Source organism: Sander lucioperca, chromosome 2 (genome assembly GCF_008315115.2).
Source record: "Sander lucioperca isolate FBNREF2018 chromosome 2, SLUC_FBN_1.2, whole genome shotgun sequence".
Taxonomy (NCBI): domain Eukaryota; kingdom Metazoa; phylum Chordata; class Actinopteri; order Perciformes; family Percidae; genus Sander; species Sander lucioperca.
Genome location: NC_050174.1, coordinates 44,299,630 through 44,315,376, shown reverse-complemented (window position 1 = coordinate 44,315,376; position 15,747 = coordinate 44,299,630). Strand labels below are relative to the sequence as shown.

General features: G+C 41.9%; 1 long non-coding RNA gene across 1 annotated transcript in view; it reads left to right on the top strand.

Moving 5' to 3' along the window:
• The window catches only part of LOC116050402, a 12,302-nt gene extending 113 nt beyond the window's left edge, over positions 1-12,189 (top strand). Inside the window, exons 2-3 of the long non-coding RNA XR_004105088.2 lie at positions 1,521-1,526; positions 12,083-12,189. This is a non-coding gene — a long non-coding RNA (uncharacterized LOC116050402). The remainder of the gene's footprint in view (positions 1-1,520; positions 1,527-12,082) is intronic.
• Positions 12,190-15,747: the final 3,558 nt, after the last annotated feature.

Here is a 15,747-nt window from a genome sequence, read left to right as displayed (position 1 = left end):
GACATATATAGCAATTGGAAGTTGCTTTGGATAAAAGTGTAAGCTAAATGAGATGTAACGTAATGTTGTGATAATCTTTATAGCATGACACAGCACTTTTCACCAGACATAAAAAACATTATATTTTGTCTGTCTTTTCTCACACACAGAGGCACACACACACACACACACACGCAAACACACACACACACACACAGACACAAACAGACACACAAAAACAAAAACACACATGCAAACACACACACAGACACGCACACACAGACACACACATACACACACACACACACACCAAAACACGCATGCATGCACACACGCACAAGCACATATATGCAGACACGCACACACACACACACACACACACACACACACACACACAGCCACACACAGACACACACACACACACACACACACACACACACACACAGACACACACCAACACACATACGCACACATACACACACACACATACACACAAACACACACAAATGCAGACACACACACACACATACACCCAGCAACACACATATGCAGAAACACACACGCAAACACACACACACACATGCACACACACACATGCAAACACAGAAACACACACGCACACACACATATGCAGACACACACACACACACAAACACATACACACACACACACAGAAACATACGCACACATACTGGTCATATGTTACCATGACAACCCTTTCACAGACAGTCAACTTGAATACTACAGGCAGTAATATGAACATTAGTCTATATCTTTAGTGTTCCACTTCTGTCTGACTGTCTCTGTCTCTCTTTGTCTGTCTCTGTCTGTCTGTCTGTCTGTCTCTGTCTCTCTCTCTCTGTCTCTCTGTCTGTCTCTGTCTCTCTCTGTCTGTCGCTGTCTCTCTCTCTCTCTCTGTTTCTCCCTGCCTCTGTCTGTCTCTGTTTCTCCCTGTCTCTGTCTCTCTCTGTCTCTCTGTCAGTCTGTTTGTCTCTCTCTGTCTCTCTGTCTGTCTGTTTGTTTCTCTCTGTCTGTCTGTCTCTGTCTGTTTCTGTTTCTCCCTGTCTCTGTCTCTGTCTGTCTGTCCATGTCTCTCTGTTTGTTTCTCTCTGTCTCGGTCTGTCTGTCTCTGTCTGTCTGTTTCTGTTTCTTTTGTTCAGCCCCATTCTTTTTACCTAATATATTTCACATCTCATATCAGCTAGATTGATGCTTTTTAGTTCTATGCAGTGTCTAATAATAATACAAAGTATTTCTTCTTTCAGCCGTTTTAGGTAATTCATTTCAACTTTCATCTTTGACAGTATTACAGTTCAGCTTCAAGCTTTTCTAACAATGTATTTTAGCTCTTCACTTGGGTAATGCAGTTTAGCTTCCAACTCTAACAATTTTCCTGATTTTTTAGCGTGTAGTGCATTTGAGCTTTAAGATTTTTCGTACTATTTGTTTCATATTTCTGCATTTGTGAGTGATTATCAGTTAGAAAATATAGTCAGACCTCACAATGTTCTACGTCTTTTGTCATTATTCAACTTTTGAAGCCAACAGTTCAGTTTAGCATAAGCTTTTAACTTTTTAATGAAATTCATACGTATTAAAACGATTTCCACTTTTTCAACTATTCTCACTACTTCAACTTCTTCTTAATGATTTAAGCTATTCAACCAGTTTAGCTTTAGCAATTCAGCTATTCAGCATTCCCACGCATTTTCCGCAGGAAATGCATTTTCTAGTTCTTATTCCCTCTTCCGTACGTTTTTTGGCTCTCTGTAACTTCTGCATACATTCAGCTATTAAAACCATTCAAATTTTAAAATGTTCAGCTCTTTCAGCTAATGATGGGACTTCTTCAACTTTTTTTCTACTATTTATACTTTTTAAAATATTAAGCTTTTTATGACTTTTTTTAACATTGAAGTCAATGAGAGCATGCTTCAAATCCTTCAAATCTTCTTCCGCTCCCAAAATTTTCAGCTCCTTTATACTTTCACCTACAGACGCCAAACAAACTTTAAAATGTTCACAAAATATTCAGTTATCCGGCTCTATCTTTTCAGTTTGATATCTTTTACAGTTTTTGTAAAAAAGCTGTTTAAGTTTAGTGATCATTTCAGGATTTTTCTGCGTTTCTAGTGAGTGTGTATTGCGTCTGGCAGAGTGGATGATGTCATCGTTAGAGTGCAGCAGCTTAGAAGAAATATCTTTGTCCCCTCTCTATAAATTGCTCTCACGCCCACAATATCTACTTGTCATACACAATTTATGCATCAAAACGTAGGTATTTTTGTCTAGTTTCAGCCAATGTGCTCAGTTATGCGATACGCCTTATACTTCTGGCTCGATGAGCTTCCAAATGACAAGAGTTCCACATCTGCCTCCATTCACTGCTATATTAAACGTCCTCCACATTTCCCAGCGAAACGCAGAGCGAACCACTTTTTTAAATCGCTGATATGCCCACATTTTTAAGTTTATCAACATAAATTTTACATGAATACGTTCACAAAGGTCTTGTGGTGGTCACGATTACATCATTTCACCAATAGAACTTATCGTTTTAGCAGTCTGAGGCTTTATTTCAGAGCTTGCTCTGTGTCTTTGAATAGCTCCAGTGGGGCACAGCTGGCAGTTTCAGCAGGTGACACGGTCGTTAACCTGATTAAAGATCAAAGAGATCTCATCACAGACTTCAAAGGGTGTTTATCAACATGGTCACAGGTCATTAGTAGCCATGACAACCCTTTCACAGACAGTCAACTTGAATACTACAGGCAGTAATATGAACATTAGTCTACATCTTTAGTGTTCCACTTCTGTCTGACTGTCTCTGTCTCTCTGTCTCTGTCTGTCTCTCTGTCTGTCTGTCTGTCTCTGTCTCTCTCTGTCTCTGTCTCTCTGTCTGTCTCTGTCTGTCTATGTCTCTGTCTGTCTCTCTCTCTGTCTGTCTGTCTCTCTCTATGTCTCAGTCTCTCTGTCTGTCTCTGTCTCTCTCTCTCTCCCTGTCTCTCTCTGTCTCTCTGTCTCTGTCTGTCTGTTTCTGTTTCTCCCTGTCTCTGTCTCTCTCTGTCTCTCTGTCTGTCTGTTTGTTTCTCTCTGTCTGTCTCTGTCTGTCTATGTGTCTCTGTCTCTCTGTCTGTCTCTGTGTCTCTCTGTCTGTCTCTGTCTGTCTATGTCTCTCTGTCTGTCTGTCTCTGTCTCTCTCTGTCTGTCTCTGTGTCTCTCTCTCTCTCTCTCTCTGTCTGTCTCTGTCTCTCTCTGTCTGTCTATGTCTCTGTCTCTGTCTTTCTCTGTCTGTCTCTGTCTGTCTCTCTCTCTGTCTCTCTCTGTCTGTCTCTGTCTGTCTGTCTATGTCTCTGTCTCTGTCATTCTCTGTCTCTCTCTGTCTGTCTCTGTCTTTCTGTCTCTGTCTCTGTTTCTCCCTGTCTCTGTCTGTCTGTTTCTGTTTCTCCCTGTCTCTCTGTCTGTCTGTTTGTTTCTCTCTGTCTGTCTGTCTCTGTCTGTTTCTGTTTCTCCCCGTCTCTATCTCTCTCTGTCTGTCCATGTCTCTCTGATTGTTTCTCTATGTCTCGGTCTGTCTGTCTCTGTCTGTTTGTCTGTTTCTGTTTCTTGTTTTTATTCCCTCTTCCGTACGTTTTTTGGCTCTCTGTAACTTCTGCATACGTTCAGCTATTAAAACCATTCAACGTTTAAAATGTTCAGCTCTTTCAGCTAATGATGGGACTTCAACTTTTTTTCTATTATTTATACTTTTTAAAATATTAAGCTTTTTATGACTTTTTTTAAACATTGAAGTCAATGAGATCATGCTTCAAATCCTTCAAATTTTCTTCCGCTCCCAAAATTTTCAGCCCCTCCATACTTTCACAGTTCTAAATAAAGAACCTATGGTTCTCTCACACTGTCTCTCACTTTTTAGCATTAGCATGTGTGGTGATCAATGATCAAAGACAGGCTTTATAAGTGCTAAAGGAACATTAAGTATCGATACAGATGATACTGTAGTGGATATTGTGTATGCCTTTGGTGTGGGAGATCTAAGTTTGAATCCTGCTGTGATACATCAGTCAGTATGTCCCTGATTGAGATGTTATTTCACTTTTTTTCAATTATTCTCACTACTTCAACTTATTCTTACGGATTTAAGCTATTCAACCAGTTTAGCTTTAGCAATTCAGCTATTCATGTTTTATTTTGGCTCTCTTTTTCCTCTCATCTCTTTCTCTTTCTCTCCTCTCCTTCTCTCTGTCCTCTCTTTCCTTTTGTTCAGCCCCATTCTTTTCACCTAATATTTCACATCTCATATCAGCTAGATTGATGCTTTTTCGTTCTATGCAGTGTCTGATAATAATACAAATTATTTCTTCTTTCAGCCGTTTTAGGTAATTCATTTCAACTTTCATCTTTGACAGTATTACAGTTCAGCTTCAAGCTTTTCTAACAATGTATTTTAGCTCTTCACTTGGGTAATGCAGTTTAGCTTCCAACTCTAACAATTTTCCTGATTTTTTAGCAGTGTAGTGCATTTGAGCTTTAAGATTTTTCGTACTATTTGTTTCATATTTCTGCATTTGTGAGTGATTATCAGTTATAAAATATACTCAGACCTCACAATGTTCTACGTCTTTTGTCATTATTCAACTTTTGAAGCCAACAGTTCAGTTTAGCATAAGCTTTTAACTTTTTAATGAAATTCATACGTATTAAAACGATTTCCACTTTTTCAACTATTCTCACTACTTCAACTTCTTCTTACTGATTTAAGCTATTCAACCAGTTTAGCTTTAGCAATTCAGCTATTCAGCATTCCCACGCATTTTCCGCAGGAAATGCATTTTCTAGTTACGCCAGTTATCCTTTAGGATATCGTAAAATACCTGTAATTTATGTTTTTTTCCATTGGTGCTCAGCTTTCCTACACTTTTCCGAGAAAGAGGAAATCAACTCATCTGTACCTAGACAAGCGGAGGACCCTATAGTCTCCATAACAACATTAAACGTTTTGGAGAATTGGGCAGCAGTAGCAGGTTTAATCATCCTGCAGATACGAGGCGGAGCGCATTGCTTAACAATATTGCTGGTAAGGGAAATGTCAAATAAAACACTTGCATGGTCAGAAAAGGCAGCTTTGTGTATTTTGATATGTAAAATAGGCAAACTGCATGACAAAACAAGGTTTAATGGATCTGTGTCAGACCACTTAGAAACTGTGTAAGGTTAAAAGCGTTGACAAGATTTAAAAAATCTTTAGCCAGCAGATTCGTAGGACAGCATATATGAATGTTGAATACATGAATATCTCCTACAATTAAAATCTGGTCATATTTTGGCATGATTTCAGACAATAATTCAGAAAAATCTCCGATGAAGTTCTTGTTGTATTTAGGAGGTCGATAAATAAGTGCAAACAGAACGGGCCTTTTTGAATTTGACCGATTCAATCATTGTTAATTAAAAACTTGAAAAGGTAGTCATTGCCAACTTCCTGCAGTTGTACTTATCCTTAAAAATAATGGCAAGTCCTCCTCCTCGACCAGTAGTCCTCGGGGAGTTAAAATATGTGCAGTCAAGCGGTAAAAGTTCAGAAAAAGACTCACCAACATTCAAGCAAGTTTCAGTCACAAATAGGAAATCCAAGTTATGCCAGGAAAAGAGGTCCTTTAAAATAAAGGTCTTATTTGCCAGCGATCTAGCATTGACCAGGGCAGCTCTGACAGGAGCAGGGGAACTGGCCGTACCAGTATTCTGGCTGAAGATGTCCATGGTTAACGCTGCCTCTACGAGGATGAGGTGAACGTTGGCGAGGATACTCCATATCCGAGCCGAGAATCAGCAGGATCCAAGGCACTCCAGGAAACATAACGATATTGAAGCGAAAGTGACGATGGGTTCCAGGGGCAGGATAATCCGCTAGTCTTCTTAGCTTCATCTGCTGTTCGCTGCGTTTCCCACGGCATCTAGGGTGACTTCTCCGGACAAGGGAAGCCGGATTGCGTATGAGGTGAGCAGGTATGTTCAGCAGGAAGGGAGGTAGAAAAGTTTTCTGACCACCCCAATCACACTTGGGCGACTTCTCCAACGCGAGACGGTAGTCAAGCAGCGTTTGGCGATCATAAACCAGCAGAGAGTCAATACATTGCATAAACAGTGACACAAACAATAAAATCATAAACAATTTGCACTGCACCAAAAGGCTGGCCACATACACTGGCGCCATCTTGAATCAGCTGTAATAATGGATAGAGCTAATGGCTGTAATTCACTATGTGTTCTATTAGTACATCCATGGTATTATCTTATGATACATCCGAGGGATGTATGGATGCTGTAAAGCATGTAACATGGATGTAACGTCATTAGCGATTCCCAAACTGCCGGGGCTATCGGCTAACATCAGCGGTAGCTAGCGTGGATGTATTAAGAGAATGGTAACACTATACATAGCTATATGCAACCCAGTCTCACGGCAGTTTAATCTATTGATACGTGTTCACGGGGACGTTTTTCTCGTTTTTTACGTGGCCGGGAGACGGTCGCGGGGGACGGCCGCTGGGGACGCGCCACAATAACGGGATGGCGGAGGTTGGGTTTAGGAAAAACACTACAGGGAAAGGATGCCTCACACGCCGGGAGACAGCCGCTGGGGACGCGCGACAATAACGGGACGGTTGTGATTAGGAAGACTACGGGAAAAAAAACACCACACTCCCAGGTGAAAGTCCTGTGTTGTTTGACCCATCCACCACCCCGACCAACCTCCCTACGTGGATTTTCGGCTTTTTATACTACTCCCTACCATTTTCGTGCTGTGACCACGAAATATGCTTCCCACTGAAATACATTACTTCACATTTTCGTGCTGGCCACCACGTAAAAAACGTCCCTGTGAACACGTATCAATAGATTAAAAATAACGTGACATTTACACGAACTGCCGTGAGACCGGGCTGCTATATGCCTAGATAATGTTACTACAGACATAGTGATTACATCCCCTTGGTTCTCTCAAAACATCCATTGTTTATTTTGATAAGCATTACTAATTAATACATGCCAAATTGAAGTGTTCTAGATGTCAATGACTACCTCTATACAATATATCTATGTCCTATTGTCTGTAATAAAGTTAAACCTTATGTATGGTGGCACTCAGTTTCACCTCCTGGTAAAAATAATAAAAGTATTTCATTTCCATTCATATCGTAATGTGAGACAGAGACAAAGATGGTACAACATAAACAATGATAGAAGCAAAACGGGTAACGTTACATATAAGTAGCATGTAGTCATGTTTATGTATTCACTACATACAGTATATGAAAGTGTGTAATATTAAAAAAAGAGAAAAGTTATTACAATTTAACAAAACAATGAGTGAAAGTTTCAGTATTAATCTTAAATTAAGATAATTAGTTTTAAAATAAGGAAAATGTTGTTTGTAACTTTAATACAGTGTCACTATCACTCGACCTGGTTTAGTGGTTTATTGCAAAAGCTAAAAAAGCAGAATGCAGGTCAAGCTACCCCCACTGTCATCAGATACTTTTGCCCATCTACCTCAACTATCAGTTCTACATTTGGCTCTGGCTTACAGTCACCATGTACACATCCCACCTATGTCTGCTGGCTGTAGTCAATAGTACACAGCACATAACTTTTTCTTATAAATGACATAGAACTTCCAGAGTCAAGGAGAGCAATAACAGGCTTGCCATTAATTTTAACAGATCTAAGATATACCCTCCTTGTCCTGGTGATCACACTGGTCACTCTTTCTAGGCAATAACACAGTCCAGTCATTTTTGGTTTCTTGAGGGGGCAAACAGATGCTTTGTGTCCCTGCTGTTGACAATGATAGCACACTAAAGTCTTAATTGCTGAATGAGCAGACTGTCCCTTAACATTTCCCCCCTAATTACCTTCAAAGCTGTCTCGATGGCAGATGTTCTCCCTGGTATCCCCTCGTGTTGGTCGTGATGTGGCTCCCCTTCAGGCATTCAGGCCAATTTTGCCTTGCATCTTTCGGTTCATGCTCCCTCACCTACGTCCTGATGTCTGGAGGAAGCACCTGCAGCAGCTGCTCCAGAATCGTGGTCTCTCCCAACTGGTCCTTATTCTTTCATTCAGGCCGCACCCAGCGACGGTAGAGGCCTCTCAGTCGGTGGTATGTTTCAATCAGTGTCTCCCTAGGTGGTGTTGAGGTTGCTCGGAACCGTTGGCGATAGGTTTCGGTGGAGATATCAAATTTGACCAACAGCTCCTCCCTCAGGTCTGGGTAACAGTTGGAACAATCTTCATCCACGGCTGTGTAGGCCTCCAGGGCTTTCCCAGTCAACAGGGGTATTAATCTAAAGGCCCACTCCTCCCTTGGCCACTGCCATGTTCTTGCCATATGTTCAAAACGTAAAAGGTAATTTTCAATGTCCTCACCATGTTGATACACTGGCAAAATCCTGATAATTGTAAAGACCTGAGCACACAGCCAGGGATCTCAAAGGTGACAAATTTAAAGTATAACCATCAGATGGCTCTACAAAATATATAGGAGAGAAATGGAGAAGGAAAAAAAACAAGAAAACCACAACACAATTAAATATGACTAAATGTTAATTTACAGGATTCTTTAGTATAAAGCTATAATAGATGCAAGTAACACATCCATGTGTTAATAGCAAAGTTCTTGTGGTTTATTTTCAGGCTGGAGGCAATTCCATGTTGACATAATCACAATGAGTGACAAGTTTTCCAATAAGACACCGAGAAGGAAGTAATTCCAAAAACACTTTTGATTGTAAAGTTGAAGCTCAAATTGGACATGTTAGAGGCCATTTCCCCTGCAGGGAGATCAAGTGTTGCTCCTCCAAGAGGCCTCAGGCAAAACTGTAACTACAAGTCTGCACACACTGTAAAATGCCAACACACTGCTGGCAAAACTGTTAACCACACAGAATGGATTTCAGTCTGGTGCATATCAAACACTGCTTGTTATTGCAATTTTAGCTGAAAGCCTAAGCAAGTTTCTTGTTTTAGACTTGTTAGTGAACGCATACTCAGTCAGAAAGCCTTTTTTGTTTTAGTAAATAAAGAAAACCCAGAATATGTAAATATGTTTGTTCGAACAAAACAGTGTAGAGGTAAAGGAGCTACGATGCCAATGTGTCCAGGTACAATGTCTGAGGTTACATACACAGCTATAGAATAAATGTGAAAACACTGTGAAACTGCACACTTACTGTTTTCAGAAAGTAATGGAGATGAAAGCAATGGAAACGCAACATTCATTTGTATTTAGAGATGATGCAGACATCCAATGTGGTGAAGAAAACCTGTTGCATGATGCTGTAGAGAGGCAGGATTAGTCACACTATTTCTTTGCTTCTGTTATGTACCTTTAGTTTTTCCAGTGATGCTATAAATGACTAGATACCAAATAAAAACCTATATTGAAGCAAACTGCTGATTGTCATCCCTTCTTGTTTACCTAAAACACTATTATAATGATAATAACTATTATAAATATTATTATAAAATCCATATCCTTCTTTTCAGCGAGAATTGATTAATGTGAAGTCATTCAAAATGTCCGTATTGGTGTTTCATGCTAGTGTTTTTTTTTTTTTTTTTTTACTCTCAGTGTGTTCTGAGTGACAGTGTGTGTTGTCTCAGTGAGGATTGTTCATAGTGTTTTGCTGCACTGAGCCTGTTTCGGGATGCGTGTGAAGAGTTGGTGGTTAGAGTTTTGCACATGTAGCTTCGCTGTCATTTAGCAATCGAAAACAACTGTAACTCCCTCACTTCCCTTGTGTATTACCATGCTCTAACTGCCTTTAACATCAGAGACTCAAGCTCAGGGCAGACACCATGCTTTCCTAATGTTTCAGTGGATCTTTATGGTGTGTGCATGCTGTCATCCAAGCGAAGAGACTACGGTCTCACACATTCCGGGCAGTAGGCCCGTGTACAGCTCCCGCAGATGTATCTCTTGCAGCCACAGCACACGGTGTGTTTGCAGTCATTAATCTTTGGACAGAGCTGACACCTCTTCCTCTTGCCGGGCACTCTCGGCGCGGCCGGTTCCACATCCTCGTCGTCCTCTTTAGCAGTGGTACCGCTACTAGTGCTAGCAGTAGCAGCGGCGGACCTCATCATAGTGGAAGTGGATGCTTCCGTGCAAGGGAGACGCTCCCTTCTTTCGATGAGCGGAGTCACGAGCACCCTTCCCACCTGCTTGAGGAAAGCCCTCCTCCTGTTCAGCTTGCTGCGCATCCACTCGGGTCTGAGCTCTCTCCAAATCACAAAGGCGTTGTAGGCGGACATATCAAGGATATTGTGGAAGACGGCGAGGGGCCAGCACGCGGTTTTCCTCCTGCAGCTGTACGTGCCAATGACTTTGTCTAGGTTGTCCACGCCTCCCTTGGTGTGGTTGTAGGGGAGGATGATTTCTGGTTTTGCATCCCTGCTATCGCTGACTCGCGTGTCCTTGGTGTGCAGCGTGCTCAGCAGCAGCAGGTTCTTGTTTCTCTTCGGGATGTAGGACACCAGAGCGGTGATGGGCGTGAAGGCGAACTTGGACGAGAAGACCTCCCTCCACTTGGTCCCGAGCAACGCGGTCGGCAGCTCAGGCTTGTTTTTTTGCATCGTGCTGACCACGGTGAGGTCCCTCTCGAGGAGAAACCGCTGGGCCAGTTCGTAGGAGGTGAAGAAGTTGTCGCACATCACGTTGCGGCCCCTCAGCCCCTTGGTCAGGTCTAGCACCACCCAGGCGCCCTGATTTCTCTTGGGGGCCCCTATGACGGGCTTCCTCGTGTAGACCTGTATCCTCCACGCATAGCTGGACTCGGCGTTGCAGGCCACCCACGACTTGATGTCATACTTCGCAGGCTTGCTGGGCATGTACTGCCGGAAGGGGCATCGACCTTGTTTTTTTTTTTTAATAGGAATAATAAGGATAAGAATAAGAATAAACCCAAATGCATTGGGGGGAATTTAGTAAAAATAGAAGAAAAAAAAACAATAACATAATAAAACAATAAAAGACAGCAAGTCCATCGCTTTCCACTCGTCGCCGTATTTCTTTCGGGCTTCGAGGTTTGTCATGGCCAGTATGATGTCTTCTATTTGCCATGTGACAAACAGGCAGAATGCGGAGACTACACAGACGCGGCAGGATACTCTGTGGGTCCCGGACTCTGTGGAGTAGCACGTTGGTCTTCTTTTTAGGGGTCCAAGCCCGAGGCTGGAAGAACGGGCGGTAGCGAAGCTATGCCGTTCGCACAGCAGGGCTGTGGAACCCTATTGCTTTTCTAAGGTTTCTTATTATTCTTCCGCCGATAAAACAGATGCTACAGCCTGAACCGTACATGGTGGGGGGGTGCCGTTTTCAGGACTGGTCCAGATCCCTGCAGGGACCACGGACAAAAAAATTCTGCCATTTAGACCACTAGGTGGTGCTATAGCAGAAAAAACACGTTTGGCCTTATAACTCCCACACCGTACACCCGACATTCAAAAACCATACATCTACGCATTCCCTGGATCTTTTGGCAAATAAGTCAATGCATTTAAATGGGATACTATGCAGTTTCCGTTTTTGTCAAACAGCTACCCCTAGAGTCGCTGTGGAGTACTTGTATTTAACGTTACTGTTGTAAATACCACTCACGCAGAGCCGTCTCTGCACTCACAGCCTGATCCCCTCCCCCCCTGTAGGACTGGTCTTATTATCAACAATGGATGAATCAACAACTTCGTAAAAACTGACATACAACAAGCAAGCGCAACAACATAGAACGCAAGCAAGTTTACTTGACATGTTGATAAAATGTTGGGAGTACAGTCTTCAAGTTGGCCTTATTAAAGTCTCCTGCGATTATGTGAACACTGTTGGGGTGGGCCCGCTGCTGTTCGTTTATGGTGTTCAGCAGGAGAGAGAGCGCCGTGTTTACATTGGCGTCGGGTGGAATATACACAGCCATGACAATCACTACTGTTAGCTCTCTCGGTAGAAAAAAAGGCCGGCATCTTACAGACATGTACTCGAAGTCAGGGGAACAGTGTTTATCTATAATTGTCCCATTATTACACCAGTTCTCATGCACGTACAGAGAGTTGTAATTCCAAGTCCTTTTATGCACCAGGGATCTGGCATTGGAGAGATACAGGCTCGGTAGAGGTGGCTTGTGTGCTATGCTAGCCTTAGCATAACACAGGACCTGCGGCTTCCTCTCCCTCTTCCGTCTGCGCCACCTCCTAGACCCGACAACAATCCACGGAGAGCCTGGTGGTATCGCTATGTCGTCTGGGATTGTTTGTATAATGAAAGACACTCAAAATAGATATCTGGTGCTGGTCACCAATGTCCAAAAGGTTCTGGCAGGTGTAGCGGATGTTCTCAGAACCGATAGTAGTAAAGCAATTTGTGATTCTCGCTAGGTTTAGCGGGGCGCCACCTCCCAAACTTGCATTGCTGGTTTTGCCAGCGGCGTCCGTCCCCTGCTTTGCTACTGGGATGATTCGCCTTACTACGAGTTCGTTTACCATCTAAATGACTTTGAAGCTGTTATATTAAGGTACAAATCTTGCATAGTGTGCCTTTAAACTCCGGGTGGATTTGTGAGGACTATGGTTAAAGGGTAACTACCGTTTTTTTTCAACCTGGACCCTATTTTCTTATGTTTTTGTGTCTAAGTGACTTATGGGAACAACAATCTTTGACATTGGTCCAGTATTAAGCAAAGTATTACGCAAACAGGCTACAATGTAAGTTATAGGGCAATTGTCCAGCTTGTATTTACCTTCACAAAAGGCTCAGATTAATATGCTATGTGTCTGACAACATTATGGAAAGGATCCCTTCAGAGATAGACCTTTAAAACCTCTTTGAGACTGTTAAAGAAAGCGTTGGGAATCTGAACAAAAAAGTTGATAACACGATGGCTTGAGTTGCAAAACGTGAAGGTGCTTTCTTTACAAAAATGTGGTTAAATAACACAGGATGTTCACAGCAAAAACATAAGAACCAAAAAAAAAAACATCTTTTTACACACTTTTTCACTAGCAAAGTTTCTCAAAGTTTCATCACCTGTCTGGATTGTAGCCACCCTCAGACTGAACCCCATGCTGTTTCTTCGTCTTCTTCTCTTCTTTAATGGCGGATTGCAAACAACTTTTAGGTGTATACCGCCATCTACTGTACAGGAGTGAGTAACATCATGTCATTTTATAATTATCTTAAATTCTACTCATCAACCCTGTGTCTTTTAAAGGGGCGATAGAATGATTATATAGGGTATTTCACACTGTTCCTTAAGGTCTCCTAATAGGGTATGTAACATTGGTTGGGCTGAAAATTGCCCGAATGCTATTTTATTAGGCCCTTAACTACCCTGTGAATATGGCTCTATTTGGAACAAGAGCTTTTCTTCCAAATATGGTATGCTCATGAATATTTAGATGAGCTGCGTGCTGATTGGTTTGAGCGAACCCCATAGAAACACATTGGAGACGAGACAGCAGGTCTCATATTTCAGACACTGCAAAGTTATATGCTGTTTGTCGGGCTATTTCGTTATTAAATTCACTTCTGATACATTTTTATGTGAGAAATCAACAAAAATCTATGTCACCCCGATGTAATCTTAGCAAACTGTGATAAAGTTCTATAAGTAGGTCTTCCCTGACAGATGCCATTGACTGTATGCTTTTTATGACAGCAAGAGTCTGTGCATAATACCACCCTATCAGGTCTGACCTCTTCAACCCACTGTAGTGCAATGATGGCTGCCACTATTTCTGCTGTATATACTGATAACTGGTCAGATAATCTTTTGGAGAGATTTACTTTAAATTCTGGGATATGTATACCAACTCCCACACATTCCTGTTTGTTCTTGGATCCGTCTGTGTAAATCTTTAGGTAATTATTAATAACTGTTTTTCAGGTAAATGCTTGTTTTAACTCCCACTTCCTCCATCCTCCATTCTCTTTTCTTTTCCAGGATATTAATATCTGCCTTTACTTCTGGAAAAAGCCATGGTGGAATGTTACTAACTGGGTTGGCCGTGGTGAAATCCAAGGCTTCCATTTCATATTCCCCCACATCCAAACCCAAGCCCATGAAACTTGGAATACTCCCAACATTCCTGTATTGTCTCTTTAGTAGGGTTTTCTTTCCCACTTCCTTTTAATCGGATCCAATATGCCAGCGAAAGTTTCTCTCTTCTTAACTCCAGTGGTGTCTCTCCCGCTTCTATGAGTATTGCGTTAATTGGGGTTGACTTAATAGCTCCAATGCATACACATAATTCTCTATACTGTAATCTATACATTTTTTCCAATGTTGTTTTTGCCGCTGCTCCATAAACTACACAACCATAATCTATTGATGACCTCATGCATGCCCTATAGATGTCAATTAATGACTATTTATCTGCACCCCAGTCACATCCAGCAACAGCAGTCAGAAGGTTTATAACTTTTTTGCATTAGGGTTTCCAAGTGTGTTTTCCATGTATTTAGACACCATAGTACACCATAGACCCAGGTACTTAAATTCATTTACTTTCTCCATTGGCTGCTCATGTTAACTTTTTAGCATGGCACTTGCGCTTCAACCCCATGCTTAGGTGGCCAGAAGCTTATGTTAAGACCCTCCCACTAGACCAAACAACTCTTAATTGCTTCAAATATCTCTCAATTATGTTACCATTTAGACATTTATAATTCCACTGCTAGTTTCTACCATAAACAAATAACAGACTCTTGAACAAACCATTTTCCACTCATCTAACTTTAGAAAACACAAAAACTTACAAACATTTTCAACTAGAAAATCTACCGTCACCTATGACCCAGATATATGGTATCTCCCACCATCAGCACACCTGAGTGTGACTGCTGTAGGCCCTATATGAAGCAGCATTTTGCCTCAGCTCTGGTTCAGACCCAGGGACTGGAGAGGAGAGAGAGTTCAAAATAATGGTTAAGTAACATAGTTTGTTGTAAAATAGAAATTACTTAAATGAATAACTGAATTGACAAAACTAATGTAATGTGGTGTTTTCTTCAACAGTGTTTTACTGTGTGGAAAAATGACCCAAAACGGCTTTTCATGAAGTGTATTTTATGATGCTGACGGATGTTGTTATGTTTAACCGAAATGTCGACCTCCTTAAGGTAGTTACACACCAACCAGACGGCTAACCGTCGGCAGAAAAGGCAGTCGGACTGATCAGTCGGGTCCCCAAGGTCCAAAAACTGCCTCAGAACACACCCAAGAGACGCCGACTTGAGCATGCGCTCTGCGTGTGCGCAAAACGTAATACGTCTCCATAGCAGCAGGCGGCGCTGCTCTGTATTGTTTCCATTAACAGTCTGATTATTTCCCAGAAAATGAAAACCGGCAGCTGATTGGACGAACGCGTCACGTGGTTCTTTTTTCTCCGGAAATTCACAGCCAGACTGTCATGACAACAACCCCGTCATTGTAACCAAAATATGTCTGAGTTTATTTGCAAAGCTTATGTCAGTGAACTAGCATGTTGCTACTCCCCACAGTAGGCTGCTTGAAACACCGACTATCAACACACAGGACGAGTTGACCAATCACAGTCCTTGCAGTTTGTGTTGCCTCAACGCAAAGTTCCAAATTTTTGGAGGTGAACGTCGAGCTACGGCAGAGGGCTCGGAGGGGGTTTTGTGGCGACGCAGAGGGGTCTGCAGAGGTACGCCGTCGATCCGATGCAGAAACATCTGTCCAATCTGAGTTTTCT